The 18,441-nt window shown below is 42.9% G+C and overlaps 1 protein-coding gene across 4 annotated transcripts in view; it reads right to left on the bottom strand.

The window, feature by feature from the left end:
* Positions 1-18,441, bottom strand: part of LOC111270372 (membralin) — a 72,891-nt gene that overhangs the window by 26,862 nt on the left and 27,588 nt on the right. The window contains exons 1-2 of one of the 4 annotated variants that reach the window (XM_022850555.2): positions 6,587-7,697; positions 5,004-6,308 (exon numbers count right to left, since the gene is read on the bottom strand). The exons of 1 other annotated variant lie outside the window; for it this stretch is intronic. The gene's annotated coding sequence lies outside the window, so the exon portion shown is untranslated. Of the gene's footprint in view, positions 1-5,003; positions 6,309-6,586; positions 7,698-10,743; positions 11,071-18,441 lie in introns of those variants that run through there. 2 more of the 4 variants (XM_022850556.2, XM_022850558.2) reach the window with 2 other exon arrangements.

The following is an 18,441-nucleotide window of genomic DNA, read 5'->3' as shown; positions in this document are numbered from 1 at the left end:
TATGTGTATATCCATTACGGTCTCCGATCCAAGCTCAGCATAATCAGCAGAGCGTGTCAACTATTCCGAGGTCAGCGACAGACCACAAGTCATCCATAATATACAATGAACCAGTGCCCCTTAATTACAGAATAGGTTAAGATTATGTAACGATGGGTACAAGCGCCTTCCTGTTAACGAACGTTACTAGTACAATTTGTAGCACAGGGTACCATCGAACATGACGCCCCCAAGCAGCATTCCCATGTCGACCTGTCTGCAACTCTCATTGTACGATGCGTAGAATCTACCATTCAAAGATGGTCGATGCATAATTTTGTAAGTTCACCGATGACATAATTCAACGGTATAGCTAGCCGTTGAGGTTTTCGAATGAAATATTGCTACACCTATTCCAACCTGATTTATCAAGGACGTTTCCCCTCTGCCAGTGAATAGTGGAAGCTAATGCAACAGAGGGCAAATGAAAGCGAAATTGAGATTGTACATGTGACTATGTGACAAATGCCGGCATAAAGCGACCAATAGCTTGCTTGCCGTTCGTCACCGGATTTCAGCAACACTTATCTACGGATCTTTTTCAAGACGTGGACGTCGCAACCGACTAGTATGGTACTATATTAAACAGGCTTTACAGGACGGCAAAAATGCGCCGCTCAGCAAAAGTTTCAGGGCAGGTTAGAAGCAAGAATTTAAATGCGAGGTTTTTCGTTCTAGCCTGAGTATAGTAGTGCGATTTCATTAGCAAAGTTAGCAGAGTTTCTCTGACAAATTTTCGAATCGTCCGTGTTTTTTTCTATTTACTACCAGTTAATAGGTGTCGCCAATGTTTGTTAACGTTGTTATTTTCTCTGTTTTTCGTATATCTCTATTTTTTCAATTAGCTAAATACGAACTAAGGATCTCCATCCTCCTAACGAGTTGAGATTTGGGCTATTTAAGGCATGGCGAAGAGACACGCAACAACTACAGTCTCTTACAGGCTTCAATTCCTAGATAGCAATATGTGCGCCGGTTTCGTAGCTATTAAATTGAAAAGTGTCCCGTCCTTTGAGACCATTGAATCATACCTCAGTTCCAAAATACTCAAGGCGCAACTGTTCTGTTACATTCGGTTTGTTAAAAGCCCAAATTCCAATTGAACTGTTCTGCTGACGGTCTCGATTAAAAGGCCTAATTGGCCTAACGCAAAGGAAATCATAGTTTAATGATGGGGAGCTAGTTAATACGACGTCCACTGCCTATAGGCCAAACTGGAATTAAGTACAATTGCACATTGATGCGCCGCGATAGAACACAACATTTTTTTACCCGTTGGCTCGACATTTTTAACTGATACGTATCAGTCGATACAAGCGGAAAATGAACTAACCCAAATCGTGAAATCTTTAAATTTATTGTTAATTTTGTAATACTTGCGAATAATGAATTAGGAACAATTGATTAAGCAACTCTAATGGCGTATTGCCCCGTTACATCGGTTCAACGGTGACCCCTCGTTTTCGAAATGGGTTCTTTATATGTCTGCTCAATATAAGGAAGTCGTTACGTTCGACCGGGAACCATTTCATTTCTGGGGGCGACACAGTCTAGTAGAAAAAGTTCCCACACTCAACATCTCTCACAATGACGTGCCCCAAAATAGAAGAGATCATTAGAATCAACTGTGAAGCTTTTATTTTTAAACATCCGGGAACCGAACTGTCTCAATGGGACGTTTTTTTTGAAAACTTCGAAAAAATCGAATGTATACGCGGACAAAATGGTAAGCGTTTCACGTTTGGGAAGGCAGTTTATGCTTTATTTGATTAGTGGGCCAGTCTGTAGACGGCCAGAATTTTGTAAAGAAGCTACTTCTCTCCAATGGTTGCTAGCCAAAATAGAAGACCACAACAAAACAATCGATGTCGCTTTCGTTGCAGCTCTTCGGTTTACATCAATTCGATGCTTCTACATCATCGCTGATTCCTCGTCTTCTATTGATTAGAATATGATTATGGACGAGTATTGCACCGCTGGATGTGCACGTTACAAACTTTGTTGGCATACTCCATACTTTGCAGTGAAGAACAATGATTCGTCAGAATTTCTTACAAACGACCTCTATTTTTCGCAGGGCAGAAACGCACGATGTTTGCATCAGCTTACGTCTTGTTTCCGCTCTAGGATCACCCGCCTTAACTGCCTATACAAATTCCCCCACACTTTAGTGACCTCCTTTTTTCTTTACTTCAGCCCGTTCTGCTCAGTTCGACGACGATGGCAATGAAGCCAACAAAAAAAAGACACTCCGTTCAGGAAAGGCCTGCTGTCTGGCTGTTATTAACGCAACACGAGGTGCTTTTCTGTCATCTTGTCATACGGCACCATGGTTTACGCATCGCCATCGGTCAAGTTTGATAGACGGCTACAGAAACCACAAAAACATCAACGCGGTCAGCCGATTGGACTGATGTGCTATTATTGCTCTCATTGCCGTTGTTGTTATTGTCAGAGAACTTCAGCAGAGGCGGACAAGAATGCCAAGACAATGGTTGAGTACAATCAATGGTACCGAGAAGCCATCGACCCAATCATAGAACAGGTCTCTTTAGCGTAAGGCATTCGAATACATTGACAAGAGTAGTATAGTTTGTTCTTGCCCATGATCGTTGAACTTACTCCTGCCGAACAAATGTTCATTTGCTCATCCAGCCAGCGCTCTTTTGGCAGCACAAAAGAACCATGAGGCTGATCGGAGGACGACACGCACAACCCTATCTATTAGCTGTGAGACAGCATCTACGATAGGATACACGGCCCTACGAATGCGCTGGTTTGAGATACGAAATAATAATAGCGACAGATCAAATCCAATGTTCGCGCTTCACTCCCAGCGATCAGCGGATCAGTACAGCCAGAGACGCTAGCCAACACGTTCCACAAACCGGGTTAGTGCTATCGTAAACAGGAAGCTTCTGTTCTGATAGCGGCTTGCCGCTTTGGCTAACACGAAAGCGTACTGCCGCCGGACGCGGTTCTCCGATTCGGAGTTTCGTATTTCCCGTTTTCAGCTTGTTATTTTACCTTTTCTTCCTTGTTCTTATCCCTCTTACTTCCAACTAATTTAGCTTTTCCACGGTTGCGACAATAGCTGCACCAGCGGCAGCGGCTGCTGGCCAACATCGTCGTTCCCAGACCGCTTCAAAACTGGCACACAAAAGGGGCACAAGGCGGCGTAAATGCAGAAAGCGACGCTAACCTTACGTTTAGCTATTTAGCCGTCAAGCTGCGAGCGAAATCACCTGTCTGGTACCGGTTAGTAAAAGTACGGTCACCTGAGCGTTCACGTACCGGTTGGCACGCAGTGAAAACTATCCGGCAGTCTAGCAATAAATAATTCGAAAACTAGATACAGCAAAATGGATATCACCATTGCTAGCTCATCGATGAGATAGCGTTCACGCCACTATTAGTATAACTGCACCAGTCATACATAACATTCATTGTAGAAATATCATAGCAGTAGTACCCGTCGATGCGCAGCTAATGGGAACTCGTTTGCAAGCCAGAAAAAGCGGTCAGCCGCTGCGTCCAGTTCGCCGGCGACATCAGCCTCAGCCGATGCAGGAACCCTTCGCAATTCTATACCCACGTTAGACGATAGCTACGTCGCTAGCCGCAGGTCGCAGTAATAGCAGCAGCCAGGAGCACTTATCCATCCACGCAGAACGTTTTTTACCGTATTTCAGTCATCGTCTATTCGCCATTAGGGCAGAAGCTGCGACGACGACGCCGCTGCCACCCCCGTCACCACAGCCACAACTGTCACTGAAGCTGCCTCTGCTAAATAGGAATGGTCTGTAAATACCGACGAATAAGGGGCTATTTTTGATTCCATTGGGCTATGTGTGTGTACGTCCGTGCGTATTTCTCTGTACGTGCGTGCGTTCGTATGTGTGTGTGTGTGTGTATACAAAAATGAGGAAGAGGTAGTCAGACTGCAGAAAGAGGGCAGCACCACAAGGCGAAACACCTGCATATTTTGTGCTAACCAGGTCAACAGAACGAACTAGCTAATGGAGAAAAACAAATAAAAAAAATCCTGGTGCCGCCAGCTACATGAATTATGAAGTTGTTAATCAGCCACCGATGCTACCGATGGTCATCTGCAGCCGTGACTCTGCAAAACAAATCATATGTACGCATGTGCTTGTAGATGTACATTGAATGGTGATGATATATTGATACGAGAAACGGGTGCAGTCATGCACGTCTCCATATCACTGTAGGACGCCCTGCACGACAGCAATAAAAAAACGCCAAAGGCGAAATTGTACGACGCTAAAATATGGTTTGAGCCTAGATCTCGTGGCGCCATGCTGGCATAAGCTTTCTCTTGAAAGCAAAAGAAAATGAACTGATTCTCTAACCGTCCGCGATGTTTGGAAACTAATTAATTCGTTAGAGATAAATCCAGAGTCGATTAAGGGCAGATCATTGTACGCGCAGCTCTTGGCAAGACTTGGCGCATGCTAGGACGGCTTACACTCCTCCCTAGCAAAGATTAAGGCTGTTCATGATGTCGCCCGTAAGGCCAATACAGCCATGAAGCTCACGATGCGACTGTTACCGAAATGTCGTTCGAGGCCACCGACATCTTGACCTATACGGCATGCTAAACCAGTTGCTACGTGTGTACCGATCGCTTGATGCGGTCGCGCAATGAAATGACACATAGAAAATGTAGCGGTATTTATAATTTGTTAACTGACTGGAAAATAAGGCATGTAAATAGGTTGAAAGTAGTAACCGAAAACGCAACCATGGAGAGACGAGTAAGTGTGGCAGTTGGAAATCGAAAGCGCTTCGTTCGTGGCTAAAAGCATTTTTTTCCTTCTTACCTACCTTCTGTGTTGTCCTTATATGCTAAACGTGTAGCACACAAATATAACACAAGCTAGATTTTTGTCAATAATAATAATATTACTTATTTATTTACATTCTCCGGTGATAATACTAACTTGTTTACATATCACAAGCCCAATGCTTCGAGAAGTTCCGGTTTCGGCGTCCGCTACACTCTGACAAACTCTTAACTGAACGTTTACATTGTAGATTTGGTCGATTCCAGCGTACACATTTCCTCCTAAATACTTATATTATTCAAGTTTCAGCCTTAAATTACAATGCGTGCACGCACGCACGCACATACAACTCGGAGACACAGAGTAGCAGTATATTAAGGACAGCTAAAACTTAATTGAACTCCAAAACGGAACTGCAGGCGAATAAATACTTGAATGATTTTTGCTCGTCGTTAGATCAGCAACACACGACTTTGTTGGCCATTCCATAACATAGGCGACCACGTGCAACAATGTATGCACGTGCCCGGACATTTATACTGCAGTAACCAATCATCTGCTAGCACATAACACCTGGCTCATTGCATGCGATGAACTGAACAAATAAACAAAATAATGCTTTTGTTTAGCGGTTTGACATTCAATCAAAATTTTTGTAGCGCTTCAGCCACTTCCGCCCGGAGCGGCTGCAAGCATGCAGCACGATATCGTACAACATGCAACACGTAAGCTGAGGGGTACACCGTGTCTACGATCGATGCAGTGCAGTCATGTCATAACTACGAAGTTGTATTTTCAACTCACTAAGTTGACGTATCGGTGGACTCCTCTCGTTTTACGATATTTTCCTCTGCCGCGTAGTCGCCAGTAAACAACGCACGGTGATTATCTGTTCTCGTAGAGTGCGCACGTCTGCTTATTGATGACAATGCTTTTGTTATCGGTTGGGCCTGTATCAAATTCGAAACACGAAAGAAGTGAGAGGATATCCGATGCCGTGAAAATTGTTGTTATTAGTTCCGTTGGAAGCGGCCCTTTCGGAAGACTATTAACGACCGACTTGCGCCATCTTCACACCCTAGCGCCTCTCTTAGCGGGCTTATGTCAGCCGCTGACGGTTTTTTTATAGCTCTGTGCAGAGTATGGTTACGTACTTCCTGTAGGTCGCAATTCTGTAAAGTACCAAATGTGAGAATTCCACCGGCAACTGTGTTGTCCTTCCTGCTACTTTAGGTTACTTGTCAGCCAAGCGAGATAGCCTGCTGCTGCGACGAGAATGACGATAACCCTCCAGCCGGCAGCGACAACGAACTCGTGGCCGCAGAAAGGCGCGGCGCTAGGGTCAAACTCGATGGTTTTCGAGAGAGGGGTGTCCCATGACACCTGTTTCACAACCCGTTTCTGACACATAGCAACTCGTTCCCGCGACTGATGGCACCTCGCGTCCGAAAGTACATCACACTACAAAACAAAACAAGTCTTTGTGTGTGAGTCAAAAAAAAAAAGAATTCTATTGGGCAAATACACACGCGTTGTACGTATACGTGAGTAACCTGCTGAGGTTGGATACATTTAAATTGGTTGAGGACGGTATTGGGAACAGGGTTTGATTACAAAAGGGTTGGCGAGCTATGGTACGATCCTACTACGTTTAGCTGAATCGACTTCGAATACGACACATCATTAGGATAATAAGCACGAGAACAACGACGGCGCGTTCATGGTCGTTTCTACAGTACCTGCCGTAGTTCACGGGCTAATGGCATCTCTGCACCCATTCCTTCGTTGTTGACTACACGGCGCGAGCAGTTGTTTATTCCGTCCGAAAAGGTTATCACAACGGCTCAAGTTAGACGCTGTTGGCAATAAATCTACACTCGACAAATGTAAAACGCGACAGAGGATAGCGTTCTACTCTAGTTACACTCAACGTCGGAAAGTTACGGTAATGATATAGTGATCTAGCCACATAGAAGTGATTTTCTTTTTTTCTATTAGGGTAAAATAGCATTTAGCATTTACAGACTAGCCGATAGTTGGTTGGCTTCCGGCAGGCATTTTAATTTTTTTCCTTTACCTCGATGCAGAGTCTCTAGAAATGGCGGCGGCGGCGGCGGCGATTGGATAAAACCCAGCGATCATCGTTTAAATCGACACCTGTTCGCTTACCCTTTGGTCTGTACCCTCTCACAGACGTTACTCACGGCGCCGGGAAGGCTGTCTGTAGATATTTGAGTCGACTTTTGTCCCGCTAACGTTTCTCGTATCGGTCTCTACGGCAGCGGTAACAGCCCTGCCCTAACATCGTTGCCGTCAGTCGGTATTGCACAGTGACACGGTGCGTCTGCGGCATTTTCCCGTTCATGCCTACACATAGTTAACACGGACACGCATTTCTCTGCATTGAAACAAGATATTCTCGCCGTGGCAATCGATGGCAGTAGTGCAAAAGCACGGCGGCGTCAAAACAAAAATTTGAACGATGTTCATGTCTAGCTAGAAATGAACGAGTCAAATATTGCGCGAATATACGGGCGCATTGCTCGCAAGTAAATCAATGATCAGACCCAGCGTGTCTCGGAAACGCTGCGGAGGATGATCTGACGACGACCGATGATATAGCATGAACAGATTTTTCCGCAAAAAACACCACAATACGGAACGCAAACGTCTTCGTGCGCTCGTCTTCTCTGGGGCCCAGGCAGCGTTGTTCAGCTATTCAACACCCGATTATAGTAGCCAAAACTTATCTAGCACAAAGGCCTGCTTCGAGTCGAACCTTATCCGTCATTTAAGGTCAGAATATAAGGTCAGTGTCGTCTATCAGGATTCACTGCCACACATCTTCCGCATATGAATCGATGCCAGTCGATGTTATGGCGAATTCTTTTTGCATTTCTTGCGGTCGCTATAATTCACTGTGGTGTCGTCGCCAGCCTGAGCCGTACTGCTATTTTACTACAGTAGATCCATCTAATCGTTCATGTATTTGACGACTAATCAGTGGCCAACTGTTCTCGTAGAGCTCGAAGCCTCTTACGCTAGCCCTTACCAAAACGTACTATGCCCATCGACATCACTTGAAAACAAGCGATCGCGCCATCTATTATTGGCCGAACGGTGACGGACCCGCGTCACGACACAACGCATCTATCCCAGACTCTGTTTGTCGGCGACTGCCGACGATTTTCTGGTAGCCACTGCCCCGACGCTTATAGCGAATAGAAGAACGGCCAGCGCGACAGCAGCACTGGCGGAAACGACAGTTAGCGGAGACTGCGGTGCCACGCAGTGACCGAAATCCACTTCGCCGGCCCCAGTCGCCGATTCTGGTCGATTCTTCCGTCTGCCTGCCACTCCGTCTGGCTGGCCCGCTTTCTTCACCCAGTTTACCGACGGTCCGACCAGCGACTATTGCTTGGTCAGTAACGACGTGCATCTTGATCAGACGCTACCATGAAGAAAATCGTACAGCCACTCGCTTGAGCCGTGATTAAAGCGGGGTTTACAGTAGCATGCTACGGAGAAGCATCAGTTGTGTGTCTGAGGAAAGGGCCAGCTATTGTATAATAGAGTACGCGACCGAATGGCTAGCGTATCCCAGATTCTCCTGCCGTTAAAGATACGTTCGACAATAACAACAACAGTATTAACGCGTTCCCAGAGCAAATGATACTAGCGTAGGCATTTTTCCGCGCTACCTAGAAAAAAAAGCTAATCTTCCCTGTAGCTAGATCATTGAATTTTTAATGCTACAACAATTTAGATTGGAAGATCATGTACAATGGATAGTCTGTATTCTACAATATGTATGTAGATTAGCAGGGGCTGTATGACGGAGAAAAAAAAACGATCATTTTTTAGTTTATACAACTATCGATATGCCTCGTAAGATCAAATGATTGGTGAATGAACGACTCTTATGACACCGTAACTGGACTTTGGCGTAATTTCGAATGATTTGACGTTGGCGCCAAGCGATGCCATTAAAGGTTTTCCGGAAGTTGAAAACAACTGCGACGTTAACGTTAGTTGTTTACTGCTAACCGCCAACGCTCGGTCATCACAGAAGTCGCTATGCTACAGGGGTGAATAGCTAAGTGTTCTTTCAGAGCGGAGCGCTGCTTTATTTTATTTTCCACTTCTGCACTCAAATGAATGTTTCGAATTTCCTACTTATTTTTACCGCTCTGGTAAACCTCTACTATTCCAGTTCCATTGTAATGCTCTATTGTGAAGCTAGGCTATCATCACGAAAAATTTTCTACACTCACGTTGCATTGTAAGCCTTCCGCTGCAGTCGCACAGATGACGTATCCCCACTAATTTTTGCTTTATTGCCTTTTATATTGCATTGTGCGTTATACGTATGTACCCACATATGCTATACAATTTGTCCTGTGTGGACTTTATCGTCCTATTTTTGCTATGTACGTTGCGTCCAAGGCAGTGTGAACTCTATGCCCTTACGAGTACAAAATGTCGTCACAGCAGGAACGGCGAAATGCGCAGCCTACCGAGCACGAGATCGTCCAAACGGCCAACTCTATATTATATATACGGACAACGCATAGCAATCTATTGTCAAGTTGAGGCAATTCCAATAATGTTAAGCACAGAAAAAAGCAGGATTGCAAAGCGGCCGTTCTCACAGACACAGTCTATTTACGTCGAGTTCAACGACGGAAAGAGTCAACGCGCTAAGTAGTTCATTGGACCTCTAAATAGACGATACGAGTACGAGAAATGTGACTAAAAGACAATAGGAAAAAGAAGTTGTTTCTTTCTTACGTGTGCGCTCGCTTCACTTTTTCGACGCTTTCTGCAGTGTTCCCTACAATCCCCATACCCCCGCTAACATTAGCAGCCGGATACACAACGTGTACATGACTTCGCCACACCGATACAGCTATCGGAATATAGTTAGCGGTGCTTTATACGCCAAAACATTTCATGAATCATTAAGGCTCTCGTCAAGCGTGCGTCAGTCCCAGTGTTGCAGTTTTTTGTTAAACAAATGACCACGTGATCTGTCGGATTCGGTCACAGAGCTGAAACGCCCTACCACAGTAAGAGGTCAGGAATGTAATTAAAAGGAAACGCAGTGGCAGAGTCTACAACATAAGGATGCGCTTAGGATAATCGTTTATGGTGGTTACGGTTATTGTTATCAATAGAAGCTGCGTTTAGGATAATTCATTGAAATTACGTTAGATACTATTCGATGATGATCTAGCGAGCTATGATTTCTTTCTCTATTCACAGGAGAACTCAAAATAGCTCTATTGAACCTTTCAACTAAAGAGAGTCTGCTCTTGGAGTTTCTGTGTCTATGGGATGTGCTGTACACATTTTAGACGTGAATAGAAAAGTGTACATGGGAAATAAAAGGTTTTAGGAGTTCGGGTCATATGATAGAACTTCGTCGACCGTCGAATTCGCCGATGGAACCGCCGCTTATGATAGTTCGATATATATCTATTCTATAAATGATTCTTTGCATTGTGTACAGCACATGAGAAGCGGGAGATATAGTTTACATCATAGGCCCCCTGATGTATCGCACCTACAGGTAATATCCATGTAAATAGACAGATATAAACAAAACGGAATCCAATAACCGAAAACAAAAAGTCATTGACAAGGACCCTCTAAAGATGCGTCGTAGATTGCAGATTGTTGACAAAATGGCGACGAACCGAACACTATTACTAGCAATTATATATTAACTATATTCAGTTGTCGGCAAGTTAACACAAGTAGCAGTTAGCAAGCCGTAGTTAGACAAAATTATGCTTTATCATCATTGCATCCTTAAGTCAGTCCTTTTTTTTCTTATGTTTTCGTTTGAAAACAACCTGTCTATTTCCTAAAACGCGGGATTTCACCAACTTACCAAAACTGATAGCACCTGTTCCTCTGTTACTTATTGAAGAGTTGCACTATTACCGAGCTATGGCAGAAATGCTCGCGAACATCGAATCAACAAGTTCCGGCTTAATCAAGATATATTCGTTATCCGTCACAAAAGACAACGTTCATGCACACACGCCAATATCAGAGTGCCTTCAGCCTAATAACATCCCTGTGCACTACAGGCATTTATGACAAAACGCTTGTCTCTGTGAAATCAGTTTCACTTCACACAAATGAAGACACATTTTATCACGATTCAACAAAATTCTGTATAAATACGCTCAAAAATACGTCTACATCGGTAGCTCCTCAGTCATCAACTAACTGAGTCGTCGATTACATACCTGCATAAGACCTGCAGCACGCACTAACATGCAGCCGCTTTTGTTACCTTCCACAATTTTAGATCATGTCACTTTTCGCCAATATGCAGCTGGTCGGAGAATATGTCTATCTTTGTAAAGCGAAGAACTTGTTGATCTACCTAAATTATGGCACATTCGCTTGTAACTGCTTGTTTTCAAAACAAGGGCCTGGCATACGACACTTGGAAATGCTGCCCTATGTTTTGCTGATCAAAAACCCGCAGTATCTACAATTATAATAAGAATATCAGCTATTCCTCTGACGCCAGCAGGCGCTCAGTGTTCCCTCGATAGCTGTCCTGTATGTATTCCTCGTTGACTCGACAGCAGACGCGCTGTCGGAGCCGGTTGAACATCAACACATTTCAACGAACGGCTCCAGCACGCTGCAAACAGCGTCGGACGCTTTTCGGAAAGTGAGACCTTATTCAGCAGGATTGGTTCGTTGTCCGGAGTGGCGAGGGGACTTGTGAAGAAGAAAATGGAAAGCATCGCGATGGAGGAGACCTACGACAGAATTATCACGAGCACCGATGCCGTTTTAGCTGTCAAGCCTTTGCCAGTCCTCGATGAACTTTACTGTTTCATTATATTCTAGGCGTTAGTTTTTTAGTTCTATAGCAGCAACCCAGCTACTCATGTATGAAAATCTCCAGGTAAGACGTCCAGTAAGATAATAATCCAACTCAGCACAGCTGCACTACCGCTATAGCAGACTTTTATGTCAAAATCCAAATGTAGTCAATCAAAACGTTTTTTTCTACAACAACGTTAGCACCGCGTAAGTGGTCCTCAACTACTAGTCTGAGCCAGCGGCCTGGCGATAATCAGATAAAGTTGGTAAGGTTGGTAAACCTTGAAATGTGTGAACTTATAAACACACATACACACGCATGTACGAGCAAACGAATGCACGATAATGATGACAATGGGCGATTATACCTGGCTAGCTATACTTACTATGATATAGAACTGGGTTTTTAAGGATTTTCAATTAAATGCTGTATTCGCCAGCTTTTAAAAGGGAAAAAACATCAGCTACTACAACAACAACAATAATATTACACACGTCCGCATATAATGAACACAAGTCGGAACCCAGCTTTTGAGGGTGAAGACGGAGCGGTCATGGGGCAATGCGTTAGGTCAAGGTCGTTGCAATTAGCCACCGTGTTTTCTGTTGGCATTTTTTCTCATGCTAACTTACTATTGTATTTCACTATAGCTATATTTTGTCACCAGTAAGCAAACTATAGTAACATCATAATACAAACAATAGTATGTTACTACGACTTCATAGAATTAGGACCGCTAGCTGGCAAGGCCGAATTGGCCAAGTGCATGTTTCCACGGCACAGTACCCTCACGAAACCCATGGACCTTGAGCAAAGAAACCGGCCCGGCAATTTAATCCAGGTCGCTTCCAATTAGCGTCGCAACAAGTAGACACACAGAGCTGCTATATTGCCTGCTAAAACTATCCTAGGTGAAAAGATTCGATGTACAAACTTCTAGATGAAACACAACGGGGCAATTTTTATACACAATACATCACCTTCTATCGTACATTACAATGACCACCGCAACGACAACACCGACGAAGATTCGCGGCAGTGCTCTGATATCACAGTTTCAAAGGTAACGAAATAAATCTAAACGTAAGCAATACAAGTAAACTATGTAGAATTATATGTCTCAACAGAAATTTTATCAGTCTTTTGTAATAAAATAGCTACTTATAAGGATTTGTTACAGCGCGGCAGCGTCAGACGTTCATGTTAACAAGTTACGTTGCATCGGACCAAAAAGTGATTGAGAAATGCATTATATTTTAGCTCTTGTCGAGTGAACTCCTCTACTATTATTGCCTGCAGGCAGTGGCGTGCACAAGGGGCATGCTGTTGAAAAAACCTACTGCGGGGCTAGCTAGTTAAGCGGAACGAGGGTTTCGGCTGCTTTGAACATCTGCCAATTGCGGAAACTAGCTACATCCAAGTTACATTTCCGTTAAAAAAGAAGTATAACACATAGACAATTAATGCATTAAAAGTTAAATTTAGCAAAAGCTGGACTAATCACTGACAGAAACGGTAATCGAAACATTAAAGTGTGACGATTGTATGAATCATAAGTCGTGTTCTTGCGGAATAAACAAACAGATAGTAGGTCATAATGAATCGGAAGAAGGTAATGCTGAAACTAAAAGTTACGAAAATCAACAATGAAAATGCCAGAGATATTTCGAAAATGAACTACTCAAGACTATTGATCCATCCAAGGGACTGGTTGAACCCCTAAGCAAGATTAGTTGAGTGTTTTACATGAGTATTTCAAGTACAGCTATTCAAGTTCTGTAGAAAGTTTTTATTAGAATACATTTTACCATGTACGATGCTTTGTCAACTTAAGCAAAAACATATGGTGGTCACTTCACTGCTCCGATTCAATTTTATACGACGATCTGAAGCAAAATTTCACTAGAATTTGCAAAAAAAAACTTGGTTAGCATAAGTGACTATATGATCTAGCCCCAAACTATGTGTCCAACCATTTGGCGTAGCATAAGGTGACAGCCTGAATCCTTTTAAAGGAGTTGCCCCTCCCTGTCTAAGATTCAGCTACACACGTTAGAACACAGCCTAATGCCAACGATACTGTCATTTTTAGACGGAGTCGGTTTTATGGCCAGACATGCGCAAGGCTCCTGTTAGAGATGGATGAGGCGGGACTGAGTGTAAACATACCAACGCGTTCCATATAGGCAAAACGGTCTTGAAGTACATGACCAGCTTGAAGTACCTGAGTGTGACTTTATTTACGAACGGCCAAGCCTTTGCAGGGCACATTATGCAAAAGATATTACGTGGTAAGTAAAAAAAAATGGCGTTAACATTGTTCAAAATTAAGCTGCCCGATAACTTCCTGTGAAACCCTACACACAGGGAACGCCTCTGATTGGCGCAACTTGGATATTAACGAGAGCAAATCTGCGTTCTTAAAACGTGCTATGGGACCGCATCATTCATAATAACTCAGCAGATACGTGTATCTTCTAGGCAATCTAAAACGAAAGCCCGAATTTTCTACAGTCCCTGCTTATTTAGGGTTATTAATAAGTCTCGATTTTTATGACACAGGAGCGATGACCAATGAAGTCTAAGGAGGGGCGAACAGAACTAAGCAATACATAGTTGCGTTTCACAGTTAATGGATTTCACTTTTTATGCAGTACATATGATATGCCTCAGTTACCACGCGGCCTCATGCGTTGCAGTATTTTCGCTGAATTGTCTCTCTGACTTACCACATGGATTTAGGGGCTTTGAACATTGACTTCGTACTAATATCAAGTCCAATTGACATATCTTAAATAAACATGGCCGTAACAAGTAACACTTATTACTTCAACTGGATATCCGTTTTAAAATATCCGTTCATACTTACATGCAATCTCAGAAATAAAGCGTAAGAAAAGATCCCCATTTAGGCATCATAGCCTACATACTGCGCAAATTTACTTCACGGTCATAATTTCGTAATTCCCGCGCTTGCGCATCATGTCTCTAGGCCATCTTTAATTTGACCAAGGCGCAAGATTTAAAGCAAGAGGCGTATTTTAAAAATGTGTTCACTTACCGCTCATAACAGCGTGGAAGTAATCCTCTGAAAATGAGATAAATAATATGATCTTTGTCAGACTAGACACGTTGTTCTACTATAATGACAATTTTGACAAAACACATATAGTTTCCCGTATGTTTTTATATAATTATATTGCTTTTATAAAATATATATATATATCTAAGGGATCCGTCCCGTTTGCACACCGGTCTAAGGAACCGTTAAAATCGGTCATACTGTATGTTAAGGGCAAATCTTGTGTTTAACGATAATATGCCCGATTAAACCCTTAACGGTAATCAAGCCATATGCATTAAAAAGCGAATGAGCGTTGTAACGATCACCGAATTCAAAGCCCAGCAGGGCTGATTCGGCGGACCGAAGGAAGCTTAAACTATTAATTTCGTAGTCGCGTACACTACTGACAGCCATTCAACATATTGTTATCTTCTTATAGCCATCAGTGGCCTTGACACTCACGACGAGCGGTTCCATGAGGAAGTCGATGGATCGAACGAAATTTTGTGTTGACCTTTGCAAGGCGCTTTATAGTCGTCGGCTGCCATACAAACACCAGCAGTAGTAACAACACTCACAAGAATAATATCAGTTAGAAAACAGCAGGTCCGCCAAAATTGTCCCTGTTACTATGGGTTTGAACCGATGATCATTAGCAGGGTGAGCGGTTCAATAGCATCTCTCGAATGTCAAAATCAGGAAAATTCTATCAGGCGAGTCATCTCTACCGACGGAATGGTACGGCACCGATATCGTTTGAATGGAATAAACAACTTTCAGTATTTCGATTTATCATCATATTTTCAATGAAAAGGAACAGCCTGCGAGTGTAATTGGCGACGCCAGCTGATACATTCAAACGTTTACAGATGAGAATGAAGGCATTGTGATATGGCGGAAGCTGAGAAGCTTTGGTTGCCATCAGAAACAAACTATTAAACCAGTGATACTTAACATTGAAAAATCAATATAGACTTAAGCTGTCGATCTGTAGCGTTAATATTTACTCTTTCCCATATATCAGACGACGCATGATCAGTTATCAAAAATGAATGTGAAACCCTATTCAGGACCAAAATAGCTGGTCTAACTCATTTTGTAGGCGTATCTCACGTAGAAGCTACGGTTGGCCACATTATTATGACAAATCGGAACAATTGCGCAGTCACGTTATACGCCACGCTTTCGTAATAGCGACGTCAGCTACGGCGATTCATCTAAAATCCTTCCTCCACCATACAATATGTAATTATCGAAAGGAAAGTAAAAGCTTCATTACAAATAAACTAGTAGTGTAAGTACTCTTCGTAATACGGTCCTTTTAAATGGTGCGATATTCGTATTTGGATGCTCGCCAAAATAACCTGAACTGCTAGATAGCTGAAGTTACAGCAGTACTTGAAGTGGGCAACATACGAAGGCATTCTTCGCATAGGGACGCATAAAGGAGGACCACAGAGTGGTCCTATTAGAGATGCTATTTTAATCGCCAGGCTGAACTCTACTGACCTTCATATACTAATGTTTCCGCAATATGAATGTCAATGCTATATAAAAGACTTTCCAGACGACGAGAACATCTTCACAGATGAGCATCCCTGACATTTAATTATTCAATTTAAAAAAAAAATATGCCCAAGGGGCACTTTTTGTGAGGTGAGATAAACGCGGCGCCGACCAAATGGTCGAACACCCGCAGCGTTTGCCAGCCGTGGCTGTCATGACCTGCGCGTGACGGTGCTGACGCTTGAAAATACTTGCACGACACATTGGTCGTAGAAGTCTCCCTTTTGGAACCGGGGCTGCTTCCTCATCTACTCGGTAAATGCATTCGTTCATTGAAAACTGTAGGCCTGAATAAAAACAACTACAGAAAATCAAACGCACACCGTAACTATTGGTACGCAGTGTAGCTTTTCAACATCGGAAGTAGTAATTATAGTAATAGTTCAACGCTAATCCCACTTTGTACATTTAGTTGAGGACGCTGGGACGTATGCTATAGTATGATCTCAGGCGAAACCTCCGTTAACGACTATGAAAATTGCGCTAGCTTCAACCGGAGAAAAGTTCGAGTTCTTCTTCGAGGTCATTCTTGAGCTGGTACAACTTTCGAAGTTCCATAGCTTAACATCATAACGTATACCAAAAATTATGCAATGATCTCTCAGGTTAAGGGAAACTGAAAATACAATAAACGCATATAAAAAAGCTTACCCTATTGAAGTAGTGTTTGAAGTGGTAAGCAACACGTTCGTTCCTATTCTAAGTAAACGGCCTTCATGTCTAATTTTCAATTCATTTACTAACAGAATCGCTATTTCCCGAAAACAAAACATCCTTTTCGGACGTGCCGACACCCAAGTTGTTGCAACAAGTTGTTATGCTAATTAGATACCACTAATTAGTTCACGACGGTTTATGACATCGCCTGTACATGTATATGCATATGTCACTTTGTCCTTCGTTCCGTGAAGAACATGAAGTAGTTTTGGATCATTTTTCATTCTGGGACGAATAGAGTAACCCTAGGGCCCCTCAGGATCTCGCGTAACCCACAACGGGGGGGGGGGATCAGCAATTTTTCTAACTGTTATCCTTCGTTTCAACGTCAACATTAATATCAGTCTTCGCGTTTTTAGTGGTCATGGTCGCGAACTGCTTCGCTATCAACCGAAGTTAGATACCTACATACATCTAACATATATTTAAAGTCAAGGTATTGAAAAGAGGACGATGAGACATCTAATTTAATCTTAAAAATTTGAGATAGCACACCGAAAAACAAATAACAAATTAGGCCTGTATGTTAGATGCCAGTTTATAGGAATATTCTGGCCTACAGACCGTCTTCAATCAGGTTATCTTCAATAGCATTGACGACGTCCGAATGGCAGTGTACCCGAAAAAGTTAGGGTTGAATCGTTCATATCCTCGTATAATATATCTATTCTTCGAATGATGATCCGATACATACGCATATCAGAAAATAAGTATAATTCAAGCTTGCGAGAGCTATTAAATTACTTGCCCGATTAAGTAGGGTTACGAGTAATAAGTAATAGGCAGATAACACTAAACTATATATTCTTTGAACACATCGATCCCGACATTGGATTTTCTAAGTAAATGCCTTGCAGATAATAATCAAACAACTCCACTACATTCGCAAGAGTTGACATCTTTTACAACGATGCCGCCGACCGACGAAACTACTTTTGAAATACGCTTAGGCCTTACGTCCTAAAATGAATAAGCGCTACGTAAAACCTTCCCACCAGGTTCCCACCGAAGAATGCGGAAATCCATAATCGGAGTGAATTTTTATCGAAGTATACAACAGAAAAATTCTAAGCGCCCTTTCAAACACCTGACAGTCAACCCGCCAGTCAGTTGATCACTGCCAATAGCTTATTCTCCACATTTTAAGTGGTGATATCCGGTGTTGCTTGTTTTTCTATCTGTGGTTACGCAATATGAACGTCATCTTGACGCTACTAGTGTCATTCAATCACAGCCTCCATCTTCCTGACCCCACCAGAATAACTACGATGTGCTGCGACCGGCCACATGTTGCAGCGGTAGTAGAAAAGAGGCATATTATAAAAAAAAAAAAACATCATTCAAATTACCATGATCAACAGAAGCAGCTCGAGGCCGTCAGCGGTGAGGGT

The sequence above is a fragment of the Varroa jacobsoni genome, unplaced genomic scaffold, assembly GCF_002532875.2.
Source record: "Varroa jacobsoni isolate VJ856 unplaced genomic scaffold, vjacob_1.0 scaffold_1468, whole genome shotgun sequence".
Taxonomy (NCBI): domain Eukaryota; kingdom Metazoa; phylum Arthropoda; class Arachnida; order Mesostigmata; family Varroidae; genus Varroa; species Varroa jacobsoni.
This window is presented reverse-complemented; position numbering and strand designations above follow the sequence as displayed.